The sequence below is a fragment of the Nothobranchius furzeri genome, chromosome 8, assembly GCF_043380555.1.
Source record: "Nothobranchius furzeri strain GRZ-AD chromosome 8, NfurGRZ-RIMD1, whole genome shotgun sequence".
Lineage (NCBI taxonomy): Eukaryota > Metazoa > Chordata > Actinopteri > Cyprinodontiformes > Nothobranchiidae > Nothobranchius > Nothobranchius furzeri.
The window spans coordinates 46,482,869-46,501,852 of NC_091748.1; the positions used below are offsets into that span (position 1 = coordinate 46,482,869).

General features: G+C 38.2%; 1 pseudogene; it reads left to right on the forward strand.

The window, feature by feature from the left end:
- Positions 1-493: 493 nt before the first annotated feature.
- On the forward strand, positions 494-10,271 carry LOC107373047 (G2/M phase-specific E3 ubiquitin-protein ligase-like; annotated as a pseudogene).
- Positions 10,272-18,984: the final 8,713 nt, after the last annotated feature.

Genomic DNA, 18,984 nt, shown 5'->3' on the forward strand with positions numbered 1-18,984 from the left:
TTTGGAAAAGTTTCTTCTTCTGACGCTTGGGTCAGAATCAGGAGTACCAGTTTGGTCTTGAAGACCCGTGTCTCTCCTTCTTCTTGCTGTTTGGAACAGTTTCATTGTTCTGATTTATTAGGTTAAAAAAACGTGCTCTAACAGGGTATGTGGTCACAGCGGTGCGTCTCTAGAGATGTGATCTGTAGGAGTACAGTGGCCCAGAAGGGTCATCAAATTACAAAAGCCACAACACAACAAAACCCACAACACAACACAACAAAACCCAAAGCACAACACAACGAAACCCACAACACAACACAACGAAACCCACAACACAACACAACAAAACCCACAGCACAACACAACGAAACCCACAGCACAACACAACAAAACCCACAGCACAACACAACAAAACTCACAACACAAGAAAAGCTACAACGGAAGTTCTGCTAAAACGGAAATGACACGACCACGGAAGTCCCGCTAAAACTGGAACCAGTAGTTAGCGGTAATGCGCCACATTGTTGACGAAGAGAAAGAAGAAGAAGCACCACAACAAACAAATACGGTAGCGGGAGTTTTCGAGTGGAAAAGTAAGTAAAACGTTGATATCGTTCAGTTAACATAGTGTTGAAGTATGTTGTTTTAAAGATAAATGACTTAATTGTGTTGTGTTGGAACGAAAGGAGTTTCACTGTATATATCAAGTTTAGCGCTTGTAAAATAACCACGTCGTAATATAGCAACGACACCCTGCAAAGATGATAAATTTAAAGAAAATAATAAGCTATTAACTACTCAGCAAGCATAAGTGACGAGAGCTCTTAGCCAGACTGACAATTACGAACAAACTAATCTATGGAACTATACTTTGACATTGAGCGGGCTTAACACAAATTTCTAAAAAGTTAAATTAACGTTAATTAAGCTAGAGTTAAACCATATCCAACAACCGTCTTCCCTCTCCTAGAAGTTCTCTAGCGTAACATGTTAGGAAAATATACATTAAAGAATGTTTGTCAAATGTAGACTTTTGTCCTAATATTTGTATGTTTTTATTACAGGGAGCAATGTATTGCCCTTTTTGTGGATTTTTTCTGCAATCACACTCAACATTCTGCTGTTCATGTGGCAAGGATGTAAAATTCTTGTGTCCTGTTGAGACTGTTTCAACAGAAGGTAGTGTACTAAATTACAATCATTCATTTTTTGTAACTAAAGTGAGACTTAATTGTACAGTGGGCTATAGTCATTTAATTGATCCCAATATGAATGAATACACACTGGTGATCTATGAAATATCTTTTGTGATTTTTTTTTACGTATTGACCCAGTAAAATCTGAAAAATCTGTTGTGGAATCATTCCGCAATTTCCGGGTGTTAAAAGAGAAGGAGAGATAGTCCTGTTTCAAGAGGAAGAAAACACAGCACAAAGAAAACAATGTCAAGGTAACTTCTGCAGATTGGTTAGTTTATTGCATAGCTTTTTTTTTTCAGCATAAAATGTTCATGTTGTCTCTGTTTTTCTACAGATTTCAGTTGCTCTTATGCAATTGAAGGATGGAATACTGAAACCTGTAAAGGGTACAGCCGTCCCCTTTGTTGTGAATCCAGAGATTGATGCTGAACATTTGCAACAAGCTGCTGTGCAAAAACTGAAGGACTTTAATAAACAGTTGGGAAGTGCCTCCTATGCTCTGCTTTATCCAGATGGTACAAAGATAGTTAACATCCCAGGAACAGAAACACCATCACTCTAAAGGGTTTCAAGGATGCACTAGGGAAGGCTTATCAGCGCATCACAGTTTACATCTGTAAACTTGAGGATTATCTTTCCTATTGTAAATGACAATAACATTAATAGCAGAACAAAATTATATGTGTGCTCAGAATTAATAGTGTAAGTAATGTGATTTTGTGTTTTATATTTTATTTAACAGATCAGTCCAGCTCAGGTACTGTTGGTCTTTTCTTCTGTAAGACCATCACAGGTACGGAGTAAATGGAGGGGAAAAAACACCTTTCGTTGGTAGAGAGTGAAGACAAATAATCAGAAGAATCAATCTGGTTCACCGCTGCAGAGGGAGAAACACACAGCTTTCCCAGCTAAACCCGCGTTTAGCTCTTGTCTGCTGCATCAAGTGTTTCTGGCGTTCTCTGATCAGCAGCTATATTTATTAACAGATTATGGAATGTTACATACGTAGTTCTGCCATCTGCACTTGCAGACGCACGTCAGCTAATAGCCTTGTTAATGAAAGACCAATTCATCCCAAGAACATGCAACCTTGAGATGGCCAGGAACACATCCTGCAACATCCTCGGAACAGTTGGTGCTGTGAGATTAGGCGGACAGGAGATGGGATGTGTTACTCCCTTCCAGGTATGCAGCTGGTTAGAGCTTTGTGCAGAAAAGGCACTGAGAGGTTTTTGATATTATAACAAGATTCCATGAAAAGGCATATAATGTATTTATGATAATATATAAGGAGCATATGTGAGAGATACATATATTTTCATATGAAAGAGCTTATAATAATATATGAAAGAGCTTATATGAAAGACACATATATTTTCAGTACAGAGTCTGAAATATCTGATTCAGAAGTTATCATTACAGGTGTTTCTGACTTCAGTCCAACTGATACAGTGGTGAGTGTAAACTGCAACTCCATTTTCCTCCAAGTGATTTTATAATAATGTGATATTCATTACATTATTTATATATTGTATACTCAGTATAAAATATGGCAAAACAATTCATATGTAAATATTTAGCATATTTATTGAAAAATCTCATTTTTCTGCTTTAGTGCTGCAACAAGGTTTTATTAATAATAAATTATTATACCTTTTGTTTTACTACAGCATCGGTAAGCTTCCTGTGCACAGATTATTAAGGATGCTTGTTTCAGCTGTGAGATTAGACGATAGGATCAATGAAAAAATAAGTTGTCACACACTCCATGACCCCTCCGATCATGAGACAACCCGCTCTACCTCCTGAGCTGTTGTAGGCTCTTTTTTAATGAAAAGCCATTTTTTAAAAATAATACTACCTCCACGTGGTATTTAGAGGTGTGCAGAATGAATGTCCAGTATGTCCTTTAAAAAATATGGCACAACACTGAGTTTATGTTTAAATGTACCAGCCAATAGGGGATATCGTTGCGGTAAAAAGTTTGCTTGGCAAGGCCAGGCTGAGACGGTGTGAAATGGCGGACTTGACAAGTCAAGCAGCTAATTTTGAGTCAAGACGATGTTCTAACGTTCAGTGGCGGTTTTACATCGAATTACTCCCCGGGCGAGGCCCCCTTTGAGCGCCCCCCCCCCCCCCCCCCCACCACCCCACCTGCACGAACACACACATGTTTTCTACAAACAGGCATGTTTTATTAGAACGACTATTGAACATTCATTTTTATAAGTTGCACATATTTACATTAATTACTATGAAGTTGTCAAAATGTAAAGCACTATACATTATATACTGTATCCAAATATATAGAATCAAATATACAAAAACAAACAATAACTAAATATTAAGAATATATGAACGTAATTTATAATAAATATTCTAAATAGCAAAAATATTTCACACATAACAAACTAAAGATAATCACTACAGCATTGCACTTAGAATAGAAAACACAAACTAAAATTAAAACCTAACCTTGATGCAACGTCATCAATACTGTCATCACATGAAATCTGCTCCCCTACTGAGTGATTGATACTAATCAGAGCAAGGTTAGTGAGCTGCCCCTGAAACATAGGTGACCTCAGGTATGACTTGATCAAGTTTTGAAAAGCTCCTCTCAGCTTGAGCCACAGTGACTGGCAGAGCAGTCCAAAAGTTGGGGTAGATCTCCAATAGATCTCATGATCCATAATATTTTAGAATTGCCTCTGAAATTGTAATTTAAACTGACATAAAAAACTGTAGACTACCAAAAATGCCAACTTTTACAGAACAAATCATGTAAAAATAATCAGTGCAGCCATCTGCAATAAATAAACAGGATAGTTAGTGGTGACTGGGGAGTTTTCTTCAGCTTGTAGAGTTTTTTATTTATTATTATGTGAACATGATCAACATGTGTGTGTGTTGTTCAGGCAGGCCACAGGCTGCAGTGAGCATTTAACAAATCCTAGTTTGAATCAGTAAAAAACAATTCAAGGACTTTTTTCGAACCATTTGAATATTCGTTTCAATATTTCAGCCCTATTAGCTCTGTTAGCAATTAGTTGACCGCATTTAACCGTTAAAATCCCAGTTAACTGGTTCAAAAAATTGAAAACATGCATCATGAGAGCTACATACCTTTATCTTTCTCCTCTTTTTTCTGTTTTTTTCCTTTTCCCCCTGAATGGGGCACCTGGCACCTGGTGGTTTTAGCCTTTTTATGTTCATCTCCTCTGTTTGGCTCCTGACTCAGTAAGTTTCCTTTAGTCAGGACTAAATAATTTGACCTTGATGGGGGGGGGGGGGGGGGGGTGAGCACAAAATAGTTTTGTTTTTCCTTTTTTTATTCAGCCATTTCACACAATTCAGAGAAACCTGAAAGAATGATAGGCCTGTGTTTATGATATTATGAATGAAATATGGAAGAACGTTAAGATGTGATTGACTTTAGCCATGTTAATACAGTTGATTCAGCCCCTGCACGCTCATTTCATTTGGGAAAGACGCAGAGGTGAATTCCCCCGCCGCACCGCACCGCCCCGGGCAACTGCCCTGTCTGTCCGTGCCTAAAACCGCTACTGCTAACGTTAAATACTGTTGTAAAATAAACGTGGTAGAAATTAGTCCTTGTACAATTCGTTACTGGACATGGTACTGGCTGGTCACAACGTATCTGCAGTGAACCAACACCCTGATGGCTGGAAAGTGTGTTCTGTTGTTGCACTACTACCTCTAAACACTAGATGTTGCTATAATGTCTGTTCCATGTTCAACCTTTAAATCTATCATTCAAATGTATATAATTCAAGGCCTGGAGGGTTTGTATTCAGCACATTTTTGTGGTTTCACTGCTCCAACACACTTGATTCAGTGGTTGAATCACCTGTGCAGCTGCTCTTCAGGCTCTGCAGATACCTGTTGATCACCTGCTGATCCAAATCAAGTGTGTTAAAACTAAAATGTGCTGGATATCGGCCCTCCAGGCCCAGAATTGAAAACACTCACTTTAATACAGTGGTGGTGTGACGTGAGGAAATATGGGTTTTCTGTCACAATGGTGGTGCTGGACTCAGCTGGGTCAAAGCTGGGTCGCTGAGAACTTTCACCCACAGATTAAGACCTGAACGCCAGCGAGTCTGGGAGGAAACCATAACATCAGCCACCTGCAGTCTACCAGAAGATGTGTTTCCATGAGTTGTACCCAGACCAAGTCAAAACATAAAGTTTAAATTTCTTTTTCTTGATTTTAATGTTAAAGTAACCATTATCATTTTGCTCATTATAAATGTGTTTAATCAAATGAATGGTTCTTATGCTTTGGGGTAATTATAATGGCTTAATGAATCCATAATTAGATAGTGTTGAGGATGTTTGTTGCTGACCTTCACACACAAACATTCACACACACCCACACACATCTTCCCACAGTAAACTCCAGACACATTTGATGACGCACACGTTTGCTTTGAGAAGAGAAAGGTTTTTGGTAAGTTTCGGTCTTATGATTTGAGTTCGTGCTTGACAACGAAAGAGAACAGACCTGAAAACCAAAGGGGGGGCAGAGCCTGTTGGCTCGTTCTTCCCCCCTTTCACGCTGTTTCTGCCAAGCCAGGCAGAATAGCTGAATCGCAACTTCTAACGCAGACTCATTACCGAGTCTTTTGATTTCTGAGTGAATTAACTTAAGAAAGCGCGTCGACAAAACGCTTTACCATCAACGTGTACCCAGGGCAACTCTGGACCGGTTCCGTTCGACACCTACGTCTTCCCTGTCAGCCGTTGAGTGTCATCTGGATGAACCACAACATCCTCCACGGCCCGGATCCGAAAGAGGGTCCACAAGAGTTCGGTGAGACAGAACACAGTGTTTAGCGTTTGGAAGCATCTTTTCCAACTAAACCTAAGTTTATTCAAACCATCACTTTTCACTCAGACACTTGTTTCTTCCTGAAGCAAAATCACCTCATGTTCAATTCTCACCACACTTTGCACCCACACGCATCCATAATCACATCATATCACTCTCACTACTCACAACATTCTCAATCTTCATAAATTCACCAGAAGGTCTATTTGAGCAAGAACAGCATATCAACTGTTAAAGATTGTCCCACAAGTTGCCAATGTTGATCGTTATTTCCTGTTTGTCAATTTCAAAATCATTAGTTTAATTTGAAGAATTAAAACTTTTAATTGTCAAACTGGTTTTCTCATTGAACTGAAACACAGACACTCAGATATTATCGTCAGTTTATCGATGAAAACAACCTTTGAGTCTTCTTAACAATAAAACTGAGTAAAGACAGTTTCTCCTTACAATATGGTTAAACCAACCAAATTTTCTTTACAATATGACCAGCCGGCCAGTTTTACAATATAACTGAGCCAGTCAATATTTTCTTTACAGTGGGTTCTTTTTTCAGCTAAGGAATACTGCCTTGACCAGTTCCAGCCCTGAAAGGGGAGTGTCACACACTGACTTGGATTCAAAGATTCAAAAAGATTCAAAGTCATTTATTGTCATGTTCTCCACATGTGCAGGACATACAGAGAAATGAAATTCAGTTTCAGCACACATAATTCAAAGATCAGACATACGTGGGTAAGACATGACAAGAATTGGTGTCTGCGGTCATTCGCAACATGAGTCGCGCTACCTTAATAGTTAGATGAAAAGGGTGTTACATGAGTGAAGTTCAGGGAGGGAGAAAAAAAAGGCATTAACAGGGTTACACCAGCAGGGTGTAGCACTCAAATGCAAAAAAAACACCCGACATGGAAGCACAGACAGCACGTATACAACATCAGAGTCTGATGGGGAGGTGGGGGTGGGCGGGATCCTGAAGCCTCCAATGGGAGCTGCCACTGCGGTGCATCGACCAGCTGCAGACCAACAGGTGGGAGGGAGGTCATGAGGAAGCATAGAGAGCAGTGAGTCCTTCAGCTTGATGACCTCGGTGGAGACCACAATCTGAAGGCGGGGGGGGGGGGGGGGGGGTGGATAGAGATTCACAGCATTTGTCAGCATTCCTTCCAGCGTGGGGGTTTTGCACGCAACTCCAAGGCTGCTTATGGCGTCAGATTCGATAACAGAAACTTTGTTTGGATCAGACAGAGATAATTTTTCTCTCTGCCTTAAGTCTGTATTGATCATTCAAGTCCTCCAGTGAAGCCAATTCAGTGATTAAACATCTCCACACCGTCCGGTGACCCTTTCCGAGATGTTATCAATCCTGCGCGCTAATACCGGTAACGCAGCTGAGACATTGTCCAGCTTGCGATTCACCTCGAGCAACGTCCCAGTCTGTGAGGTATCCACACGGACGGTGCCGTCCATGGATGCGGGTCGCCCTCCAATCGCTCTCGTCATCCCAATTTTACGGAAAGCCAGATATCCTCCCACTCCAATCAGAAGAAATCCAACGATCATCAGGCCAAATATCCACAAATCTTCGACGTCCTCAATGGACAGCTGAGAGAGACAGATGATATTCCACTTTTTCCAGGAATCGAACATATGTCCCGCTGCATGTGTCCCCTGAGGACAAGCGTGAGCCCCCTCCTCCGTCCTCATTGTAGAAAAAATCTTATCAATCGCGTTGAATGACCAATTAATTAAGTCCATGTTGAAAAAGAAGGTGATTGCAGAGGAAATGCAGAGAAGCGCTCTGTAGGCAGACGGGACAAGAAGAGACTTGGGAAAACACAGATAAGGGAGGAACGGCAGAAGCGTCTGCTCTCTGTGAGTGCCGGAAGAAAATATTCAGGAGGTAATATTCAGATTCTTAATGTTATAGTATGTTTTTCACTTCTGAATTTGTTTCATAACAGAAATTATTACTTTATTCTATAAATTGACCTACATATTCACAGAATAACATTTTAAACTTATCTTCTACACTCAAACTTTTCCATATTTAGCTTCTTTCTAAAAATCTTTTTTTTATTGTCTGAACAGGTTTTACTTTCGGACGCAGAAGAAGGCCCATCACCATCTATCCATGCCATGGAAACTACATGCTACAGGTATTATTTCCTATTTATATAATGCTTGAAGACATTATCCACAGTGTATAATTATATTAAAAAATTTCAAACAGCAAGTACACAGAACTATATGCTCCAATTGTAGCAGAGAATCAGGAGGATTCTAGCAGTGAGGAGGGCAGTACACATTCTCAGAGGGATGCAGAGTAAGAAAAAAATTTTCTATATTATTACTTTGGTTATACAATCATGCATTTAAAAAAAATATATATATATATATATATTTATATGAAAAGTAACATGACAATGATTTGTGTTGTGATAGGATGCAACAACTATCTGTATCAGAGGTTATTGCAAACCTGGCTCTTCAGATTGATCGTCACTCAGTCAGCAGATTTAACATTTGCCGCTCTGACATTTGGGATGGAGCTGTGAGAGTATTTAAAAGAAGCACATTCTCTGCAGAAAAATACCTTCTTGTAAAGTTTTCTGACGATGGAGGCAGGTTGGAAGATGATCTTGATACAGGTGGCCCCAAAAGGGAATTCCTCTCTTTACTAATGAAAAGGCTGAACCAACGACCCATATTTGATGGTCCTGAAAACAGACGCTACATTGTCTACAACTCTACAGGTACACCAGTGGGTAATATTTGAAGTTAAATGACATTTAACCAATCAACTGAACTGTAGCGTAATATGGCAACCAATTTAATTTTTCATTGCTTTTAATTTCCCTGAGCAGCAATCAGAGAGGATGAAAATGGTTTGGCAGGGAAGATGATATCTGTGTCCTTTGTTCATGGTGGACCTGGCCCAAACTTTCTATCGGAGGATCTAGTCAACCACATCTCAGGGCATTCCAGTTTCAGTGCATCTATAGGGGACATAGATGAAGAAATAGGGAAAGTGCTACAGCAGGTAGGGTTATTGACATTTGGGTAGAGGAGACATTTTATTAAAGCAGCTTTGTTTACTTTAAACATGATTTCTCACGATGTTGGTATAAATTTCTAATCAGTGACAGCCACCTTGTTTTTAGATTGAAAATGCATCTTCACTGGAGAACCTACAGGACCAGATGGTACAGAACAGCACCATGTTGCAGACTGCTGGTTGTTTCAGACGTGTTTCGTCATTGCAGGAAAAGCACTCTGTGATCAAGGATTACCTTAGGTGGTATATCCTAGACAAGAACCACAGAGCTATTGAAAGGTAATATTATCTTACTGTAGGAAAAGGATTTAAGTGGAAAACAGGACATTACTCATTAAAATTTAAAACCCAACATACTATTTTAGGTTCAAGGATGGCCTTTCAAGTTTGCAGTTTCTAACTGCTCTACAACAACACCCTGCAGTTCTGACCCCTGTTCTCTGTCAGTCAATGAAAAGTTATCTGCTGCAGGAATCGAAGACCTATTTCAGCCTCAGCTTAGTCCAGGTGGAAGCAACAGGAGGACCCAGGAAGACCAAACAAAAAGTTTCTGGGGAGACTATCTCCTTGATTGTGAAGGTAAGTAAAAAAAAATTTAATTAGTATGAATTACCATTGTATCTCTTTTTTTGGGTTGATAATTTGTGTTAATTTGTGTTTGATTTTAGAAAATGACAATTCAGTTACCCTGGAGGAGATCTTCATGTTTGCTACAGGTCTGCCATGCATACTTCCCGCTGGTGTGAATCCTCAGCCGCGTCTTCAGTTCGACACAAGTTCAAAGTTCCCCATGGCAAATATGTGTGCTAACACCCTGAAGCTGCCCCTCTTAGACAATTACAACACTTTTAAAGCGAACATGAACTTTGGAATCAAGAATTCACCTGGTTTTGGGTGCTATTGAAATATAGATTTGAAAAATGACAAAGATTAAACATGTTGGTATGACAGGTGAGTCTTTCAGGATGTAAATAAAACTAATAATCTGGAATAGAAAAATTCAACAGGATTTTCATGCTGTTTGGTTTCTGTTTCTATGAGATAATTAAATGTTAATGTGAACACTTTCAAAGATTTACACATAATTTCAAAGTTCTTGAGGTAAAACATCTTAGATTTGTTGATGTAGTTTTGTTAGAGCTGTGAACAAATTAAAAACAATGGCTGGACAGTTGTTTGCTTTTTTACTTTTCCACATGAATACCACAAATACTTTAATAAAAAACAAAGAATTTCTGATGAAAATATATACATCAAAACACTGTTAAATGGTGCCACAGCAATCAAAAACATTGCAAATTAAAATACAAGGTTGAAAAACAAATGCAAATATGTCTTATCTATTTTTCCGACAATGTCAGCAGCATAGCATAGAGGTGAAAGGAATTTTCAAACACACTATATTCGTATTCTAAAACATGGCACCAGAATGGCCTGGAAAACTAGATCATTAGCATCACTACATCAAGACCAGCTGTGTCAATGTAAAGTATGGGTGGTTGAAGAATATAGATGGGCCACTGCCCTTGTAGAACTGGTCCTGTTTTCTGTACTGAAGCGCTCACTAAATCAATTTATTGTAGCTGAATTGTCCTTTGGCCCACATTTTTTGTTTATTTTTTACACTCACATTTACAGATAAAGGTGTTGCCCTTTTATCTTCTGCTGGTTTGAGAGATCATAATTTGTATCTCCTAGATGAGGGGTTTGGAAAATGCAGTTGCAGAGATAAAAACAGTACAAGAGAGAGTTTGATGCATTTTTTTTAAAACACGGTCTTTGATTTCACATATTTACTCTTATTTAAATCCTTTTAATACATTTTCATTTGACATTTTTTTAATAGTTCAAGTTTGTTTATAAGCTGTCTAAGATCTCACCTGACAGGTTATATTATAATTCTGCCATGTTCTTCAAGGTTAAGTAGTTGTCTACAGCCGATTCCCATCGTAGAGGACGTGGCTAACCACTTTGTCTCTGCAGTCCCTCAAAGCATATTTGCTGATCATCCTCAACAACAGCAGATGATGGTGCTGGAATGAGGCTTCGAAGCTGGTTCAGGGTATGTGTAGATGCTGCAAATCCACAATTATTTGCATTAAATCTGGGAAGAAATAAAAAATAAAATATTGATATTAATCATCTATTGGCACGTTACAATCTTTTCCCATTTCAAATTGAATTATAATTCAGATGCAAATGATCTGATTTCCTTGTTACAAACAAAAAAAAAATCCACATACGGAGGCAAAACTACAATGTTAAAGCTATAATACACAGCTAAGAAGTTGCAGGGGTAGGGAACACTGGTCCTGGTGAGCAACTATTCCACACAGTTGACTGACCTGTTCAGCAGCTCATCAGGCTCTGTAGATTAAAATCAGGTGTGTTGAAGCAGGGAAGAAAGTAAAACATGCTGGATAGTTCTTTGGTATGTTCTTGCTGTGTTGCTTTTCTAACTGTATTGTTGGTTCTTTTTAATAACACAGAAAAGGTTTATTTTTATCTTGCTGACAGTTTTGTTCACAGCTGCAATTTTCCTCAGAGCTGACTGAGAAGTTTGCAGCCGCAAACGAAACTGTCTGCAGCAAGGTAAAAAAGAACCAACAATTCATGCAGGATAGTTGTATTCCAGGACCAGGTTCCCTACCCTGAGTGATGCAGAGGTAAGTATGGATGTATCTTCTTTGACACGTTGGGGGGTTAAAATTACAGCATCACAAAAGGTGCTCTTGAGGGTCCTGTAGTCATGAGTCACCTGCAAATCAATTCTTAAAAAATGCATACTGCAGTCTGCTAGACAATCTCTTACAGCACAGATATGCAGCCCTGGTCCTCAAATGCTGCTATCCTACATTTTCAGGGGTTTGTCTGCTCCAGCACGACTGATTAACATACTTCTGTTGAGCTTGGTGAACTGATGAACTGGTGTGTTCTGAGGAATCAGGTGTGTTGGAGCAGGAAAAAATGTAAATATGCTGGATACAGGCCCTAAATGACCAGGATTGCCCACCCCTGTCTTAGAGGCTTTATAAACAAGATTTCACCATGGAGATTCAGCTGTAATGAAAGATTTCAGTCATTTTTTTCTTTCAACATAACTTGCCGTACTAACCTGTGAGGCAAATAATACATTGCTTCTGGTCTCCCAGATGGGCTTTTAGACTGTCGAACAGGACGAATAACGTGAGTGTTCCAGTATTGCTTATGTTCGTTCAGTTCTTCATGCAGGACATCCAGAAAACAGTACTGGAGTTGCCTTGTGTGGTCACTGCTGCCATTAAACAGATGCCTCTCCCTCAGGTCACCAAACAGCTCCAACCAAAATTGAATCCTAGTATGATAACACACATTGTAACCTGTTGTTGTTTTGTACATTTGAACAATAAAAAAAGTTGGAGATAAAAACCTTTGCTTGCGAAAGTAGGACCACCAGCTTTCAATGCGCTGGTTAGACATTGATGTACCATACACATGACTTCTGGCTCCTGCAAATTCATCTGTTTGCTCTGATCTCAAGCAACATTGAAGTGCTGCCATAAGTCCATTTTCTGTGCCAGTCGGTGCAAAGACGTGATGGAAAAACACCAAACTCAGCAACACAATTTATATAGTTTTGGGCAATCACATTAGGATCTTTGTTGGATTTTCCACAAGTGAGCCACATAATCTTTCTTGAAAATCCATCAATACAGCCACTGATTCCAATTCCAAAAGGTTTCAGTTTATCATACAACATGCCAGACTTCATTTGGTCCCAATGAATGGTATGTTCTTCTGGCAAACCTTCTTCTCAAACGATTTTCTATCCCAGATGGATCAACTTCTCTCATGAAGAGCATTACATCCTTTCTTCGGACAGTGAAAGAGTATTTTTGTTTCAGACAGGGGCGGATTTAGGACTGAAGAAGATCCGGGGCTTGACACACACGCGCGCACACACCAGGCCCCCACAATGCGGCTTTAAGATTGAGGCGAACCCGGAAGTAAGAAAAATTGCAGTTCCACCCGCATCCGCTGGGGGCTGATATCAGAAGCGAGCAAATCCTCATTCACTCCCATGTTAAAAATGCCATTTTCACAGCAGAAATAAACATGTTTACAGCCTGGTATCAAAACATGTTTTTTGTTTAAATGATCTAGTTTACACTCATGACAACTCTGAGGGGGTGAATTTTTTTCTCACTCTTCTGTTTAAGTGTAATAAAGCCTAAAATTCTGTATAATTAATGAGCATCAGACCCATGTGACCACAGAGCTAGCTCCGTGGAAAGCCCTCAGTAGAGCCTCGGTCTGGCTTGGAAACTGCTCCGGGATTTTGAGTCTCTGTGTGTGTGTATTCTTTTTTGGATATTTTTTGTGCAATTGTTGGACAAAATGACTTGATGTGGCATTAATTGCACTAATAGAGCATCCGAGGAGTCTCCACTTTATTTTTTTCGGTAAGTAAAATTATATATATGTATTTTAGGTCACTGCCGAGCTGAGCTTAGATTTTAACATGTACTGTTGAAATTTAAATGTAATAGGGTAAAACCCAGCGCATTTAACATAATGCTGCACTTTAGAAAATGGGTTGAAATATAACATGTTGGTGGAGCTGGGTTCCGACTATCGGCTTGTGGAGCTCTCGGGAGACCTCTGTTTTCCACCTGGAATGCCGGCTGTTTCTCCCCACAGCCCGGTCCATCTCTGGCTGATCGCGGCTCCTGTTAGCTGCGCGGGCTGTCGGCTGGTTCTCCCAGCAGCTCGGCACATCTGTCTGATCGCGGCTTCTGTGTGTTGCGGCGGGCTGACGGCTGGTTCTTATGGCAAGCCAGAACCGCCAAAATATGTCACTTCTCCCCGAAGCTCGGCGCATCTCTGTCTGATCGCGGCTTCTGTGTGTTTAGTGTGAGATGATAGTAAATATTCCCTTTCTTTCTCCATCAACTTTACCTTATAGTAAGCTAACTTTAGGCAAACCAGCAGCACAACAAATATTTTCAAATAAGACTCACAAACCTGAGTCAACACCAGTCTCATCAAAGCTGGGGTTCTGTCGTACTTTTTGTCTAAAAAACACCCTTATGTCTATCTTCACTCATGCGTTTCAGGCAGAGACTGTAGAAGAAGTCGGCTGCTGAAGGGCTTCTTCTTCAGTGGTGGAGGCTCAGGCAGGCTGTATACAAACTGCTATCAGCTGCTCCCTCTCTGTTGGACTTTGGTACTGCATGTTACTTCCGCGATTTAGATCCGGGGCTTTTCATTAAACATCCGGGACTTGAGCCCAAGTAGCCAGGCCTAACGCCGCCCCTGGTTTAAGAATCTGCCACATTGCTCGGTAGCCCAAAAGTTTGCCAGATCCTTGAAGTTCCTCGACTATAGCTGCCCGCACAGTGGCAATTGGAGTGTAGTTAATTCTCCTAGTAAGGTCTGCATCCCGTAGTCTTCTTTTTAAAGAGCTGAGACTCAATGAAATATTGTGCTTTATCGCCAGGAAATCAGTTATTACTTCTAAAGTATGACCCTCAGTAAAATACTTATGGATAAGTCCTTCCACCTCTGTTGCTTGTGAACCTGTGAATGAGAATATGAAAACTATTTTAGACACAACATCCACAGCATTTACACAGTTTGGTAGCCTGTTTTAGACAATTGTTAATTATTATATAAAGCAGGACATAGTTTGTAGGTTATTTAGCTTTATTTTTGTTAATCAACGTCAAATAAAAACAGCATTAATAAAAAATTTACCTTCTGCTTGGTGACTTCTTAAAAACTCAATATTTCTGCCACATTGGCCACAGTATGACTGGAGAGTCAGAAGATTTCTCCCACAAAATGGACAAAACATATTCTTTAAAAAAGAGAAAAAGGACAAGGTTTAGTAAGTAAGTTTAGACAACTAACTTTACGTTCAACAGCTACATATTTGTCCTCAGGGGCCAGTACAGCAAACTGACACTTGAAATATGGATGCACAGGATATGACGACTGAGTTGATTTGAGGATTACAAAGGTAAAAATCGGCCCAAATTATAAAAAAATTAAATCAAATGAACCCTCTGTGACAGAATGTTGCACAGACTAGAACGGGCACAAATATGATGGAGGACTTCAACTTTTTAAACGCCTGAGTGTTACATGGGGACTAAAGAGATGATCAGCAACACTAACTGGTTCCAGTTGGATGGCTGGAGGATGACAGAAAGATAAAAGGTCATGAAGAGGCATTAATGTTGCATAAATGTAAAAATTTGCTTACCTTGACTTTTGTAAAGCTCTCTAAACCTAACCCCCAAAAGGGTGTATGATGCTTGTTCAATTCTATTACCTTTTTTCAAGTTATGTGCCTAGTTATTACTGTGTGGTGTAATTATATCAGTAGAAAAACTAGATAAATGAGCTTTCTGGCACAAATGCTGTTTAAAAGCTGGTTACTGAAGAGCTGAGCAGATCCATCAGGGTATAATGTGTCAGGGATTTAGAAATGTGGGTGGGGGGTGAACTGGACCATCCAGAGAAAACCCCCCATGCAGCACAGAGACAGAAATAAATTGATCGGGTGATCTTTTTCCTGTGAGATAATCCTTGTGCTGTATTTTTTTAAACTCCATGGTGGACGGAGTAGATCCTAGATAGAAACACCTCCTGACTGCATGTCTGACCCCAACAGGTTTTGCATTACCACCCATCCCAACGTGCTTCTGGTAGCTCGTCCACATCCAGTGTCTTTATTATCCAGACTTCTTAATGAGAGAGCTACTTTTCTTTTTAAAGGTTTGGAAAAGTTTCTTCTTCTGACGCTTGGGTTTCAGATTTAAGTCTTTCTTCACTTGGTTCTCTGACTGAGACACTCCTCTGTCTGGACTAACTTTTCAGATTCTGTGTGTTTAGCTTTTAGATACAGGACTCGTTTGTGAAGGACTAGATTTAGGACCTGGTTTGTTGTAAGTTTCTCCGTTAAATGCTCAAAAATTTCCTCCAAGCGTTCATTATCCTCAACCAGAGCGCTAGTAACTTCTATAAACTCCTCAGTTTGGCATTCAAGGCTGCTAATTTTCTCACAGGCATAATGGAAGTCCAAAACGCCTTGATCCAAAGCTATTTTCTGAATAACCACGTTCTCTCGACTCTTCTCCAGGTCTATGGTAGTGTGTTTGAGTTTCTCTTCGAAATCTTTGTTTTTTTTTTCAGAGAGGGAGCTGTTTAAATCGCGCAGGAACCTACACTCATATTCAGAACCGTTGAGTTCAAAACGTGTGGCTTGGAGCTCCAGAGTCTGTTCTTCTAGTTTCTCCTCTAGTTCTCGAACTTTCTCGGTTTTCTGAGATAACTTGTTGTTAGAAAAGGCAAGTTTTCTCTTCAGATCCCCAACTTGGTCACAAAGTAACTTATTGTCTTCCCTCTCCTTCTCAAAGTCCAATTTAATGTTCTGGAGTTTAATACTTTGTTCTTCCATGAAATTGTGTTGTTTTTTCAGATGTTCCAGTTGGTTGTTGAATTTTTCATTAAAATTGAGAACCAATTTCTGATTTTCCTCTTGCAGTGAAGTGATTTTTTCACGTAGAAAGTGATTTTCTTCTAAAAGGTCCTCTTTTTCCTTTAGGATCTATTTAGACTTCCTATTTCTAAACGTTTCTATAGTTTTTCGAAGGTCTTCCACAATTTCATGGAGTCCTTCATTGTCTTGTCGAAGGCTAGCATTCTCTCGGCTGACAGAATCAGGAGTACCAGTTTGGTCTTGAAGACCCGTGTCTCTCCTTCTTCTTGCTGTTTGGAACAGTTTCAATGTTCATCATTCTGTTTTCTTTTTACTTTCTTTGATTGTTGTTTGATGATTACAATTTCCAAAAAGATCTAATCCCTCTCTGTATGCTGTGACTTTTTTGAGGTAATTTGGATGGAATATAGAAATTGCCCAACAGTATGTCTCTGTTTTTTCTTTCTTATTTTATATCTCTCTTTTTTCTTTCTTTTGTATCTCTCTCTTTTTCTAGTTTTTTTAACACAGAGAGAAAAAGGAAAGAAAAAGAGAGAGAGAAATTGAAAGAAAGAGAGAAAATGAAAGAAAAACTGAGAGAGAAAAAAGAAAGAAAAAAGAGAGAAAAATGAAAGAAAAAAGAATGAATAAAAAGAGAAAATAAAAGAAAGAAAAAAGAGAGAGAAAAAGAGAAAAAAACAGAGAGATAAAAAGAAAGAAAACAACAGAGAAAAAACAAAGAATAAAAGAGAAAAAACAAGGAAAAAAGAGAGAAAAAACAGAGAGAAAAAGAACAAAAACAAAGAGAAAATAAAGAAAGAAAAATCAGAGAGAAAAAAGAAAGACAAAACAAAGAGAGAAAAAAGAGAGAGAAAAAAGAGAGTGAGAGAGAACCGAAAGAAAAAATAGAAAAAAAACTGAAAAATTTAAAAACTGAGAAAAATAAATTAAAAACAAAGAGATAAAACAAGAAAGAAAAAAACAAAGGGAAAAGAAAAACATAGTGAAAAAAGAAAGAAAAACAGAGAAAAAGAGAAAAAACAATGAGAGAAAAAAGAAAGAAAATACAAGAAAGGAAAAAAAGAAAGAAAGAAAGAAAGAAAGAAAGAGAAAGAAAGGGAAAGATAAAGGACAAAAAGAGACAAAAAGAAAAGTGAGAGAGAAAAAGAAAGAAAAAGAGAGAAAAAGAAAAAACTGAGAGAGAGAAAGGACAAATCAGTGAGAGAGAGAAATTGAAAGAAAAAGAGAGAAAAATTAGAAAAAACTGAGAGAAAAAAGAGAGAAAAGCAATGAGAGAAAAATGAAAGTAAAAGAAAAAAGAAAGAAAAAAGTGAATAAAAAGAGAGAATAAAAGAAAGAAAAAACAGAGAGAAAAATAGAAAAACAGAGAGAGATAAAAAGAAAGAAAACAACAGAGAAAAAAGAAAAAAAGAGAGAAAAGGAAAGAGAGAGAAAAAGATAGAATAAAAAGAGAATAAAAGAAAAAAGAGAGAAAAAAATGAAAAAAGAAAGAAAGAAAATGCAAAACAGAGACGAAAAGAGAGAGAGAGAAAAAAAGAAAGAAAAAACAGAGAGAAAAAAGAACGAAAAACACAGATATAAAAGAAATGAGAGAAAATAGAAAGAAAAAAGAAAGAAAAACAGAGGGAGAAAAAAGAAATAAAAAACAGAGAAAAAGAAACAAGAGAAAAACAGAAAGAAAAAAGAGAGAAAAAGAAAGAAAAAGAGAAAAGAAAGAAAAAACAGAGAGAGAAAAAAGAAAGTAAAAGAAACGCAGAAATAAAGGTTTTACTTTCTTTTTTCTCTCATTGTTTTTATCTCTTTTTCTCAGTTTTTTCTTTCTTTTCTTTTTCCTTCTTTTTTCCTTTTCCTTTCTTTCTGTCTTTCTTTCTTTTTCCTTTCTTATATTTTCTTTATTTTTTCTTCCTGTTTTTTCTTTCTTTTTCCTTTTTTACTTACTTTCTGTTTCTTTCTTTCTTTTTTCTTTCTTTCTTTCCTCTTTTTTCTTTCTATCTTTTCTTTCATTTTGTTTTGTCCTTTTCTTTTTTCTTTCTTTCTGTTTTCTTTTTTCTTCCTTCTTTGTTCTTTCTCTTATTTTTTCATTTTTCTTTCTCTTTTTCTCTCTTTCTTTTTTCACTCTCTCTTTTTATTCTTTCTGTTTGTTTCCTTCTTTTGATCTCTGTTTTCTCTCTCCCTTTTTTCTTTCTTCATTTCTCTCTCTTTTCTTTTATTCTCTTTTTATTCTTTATTTTTCTCTCTTTATTTCCTTTTTCTCTCTTTTTTCTTTGTTTTTATCTCTGATTTTTTTCTTTCTTTTTTTCTGGTTTTTTTTTTCAATTTATCTCTCTGTTTATTCTTGTATGTCTCTCTTTTGTCTTTCTTATTTTATCTGTCTCTTATTCTTTCTATTGTATCTATCTCTTTT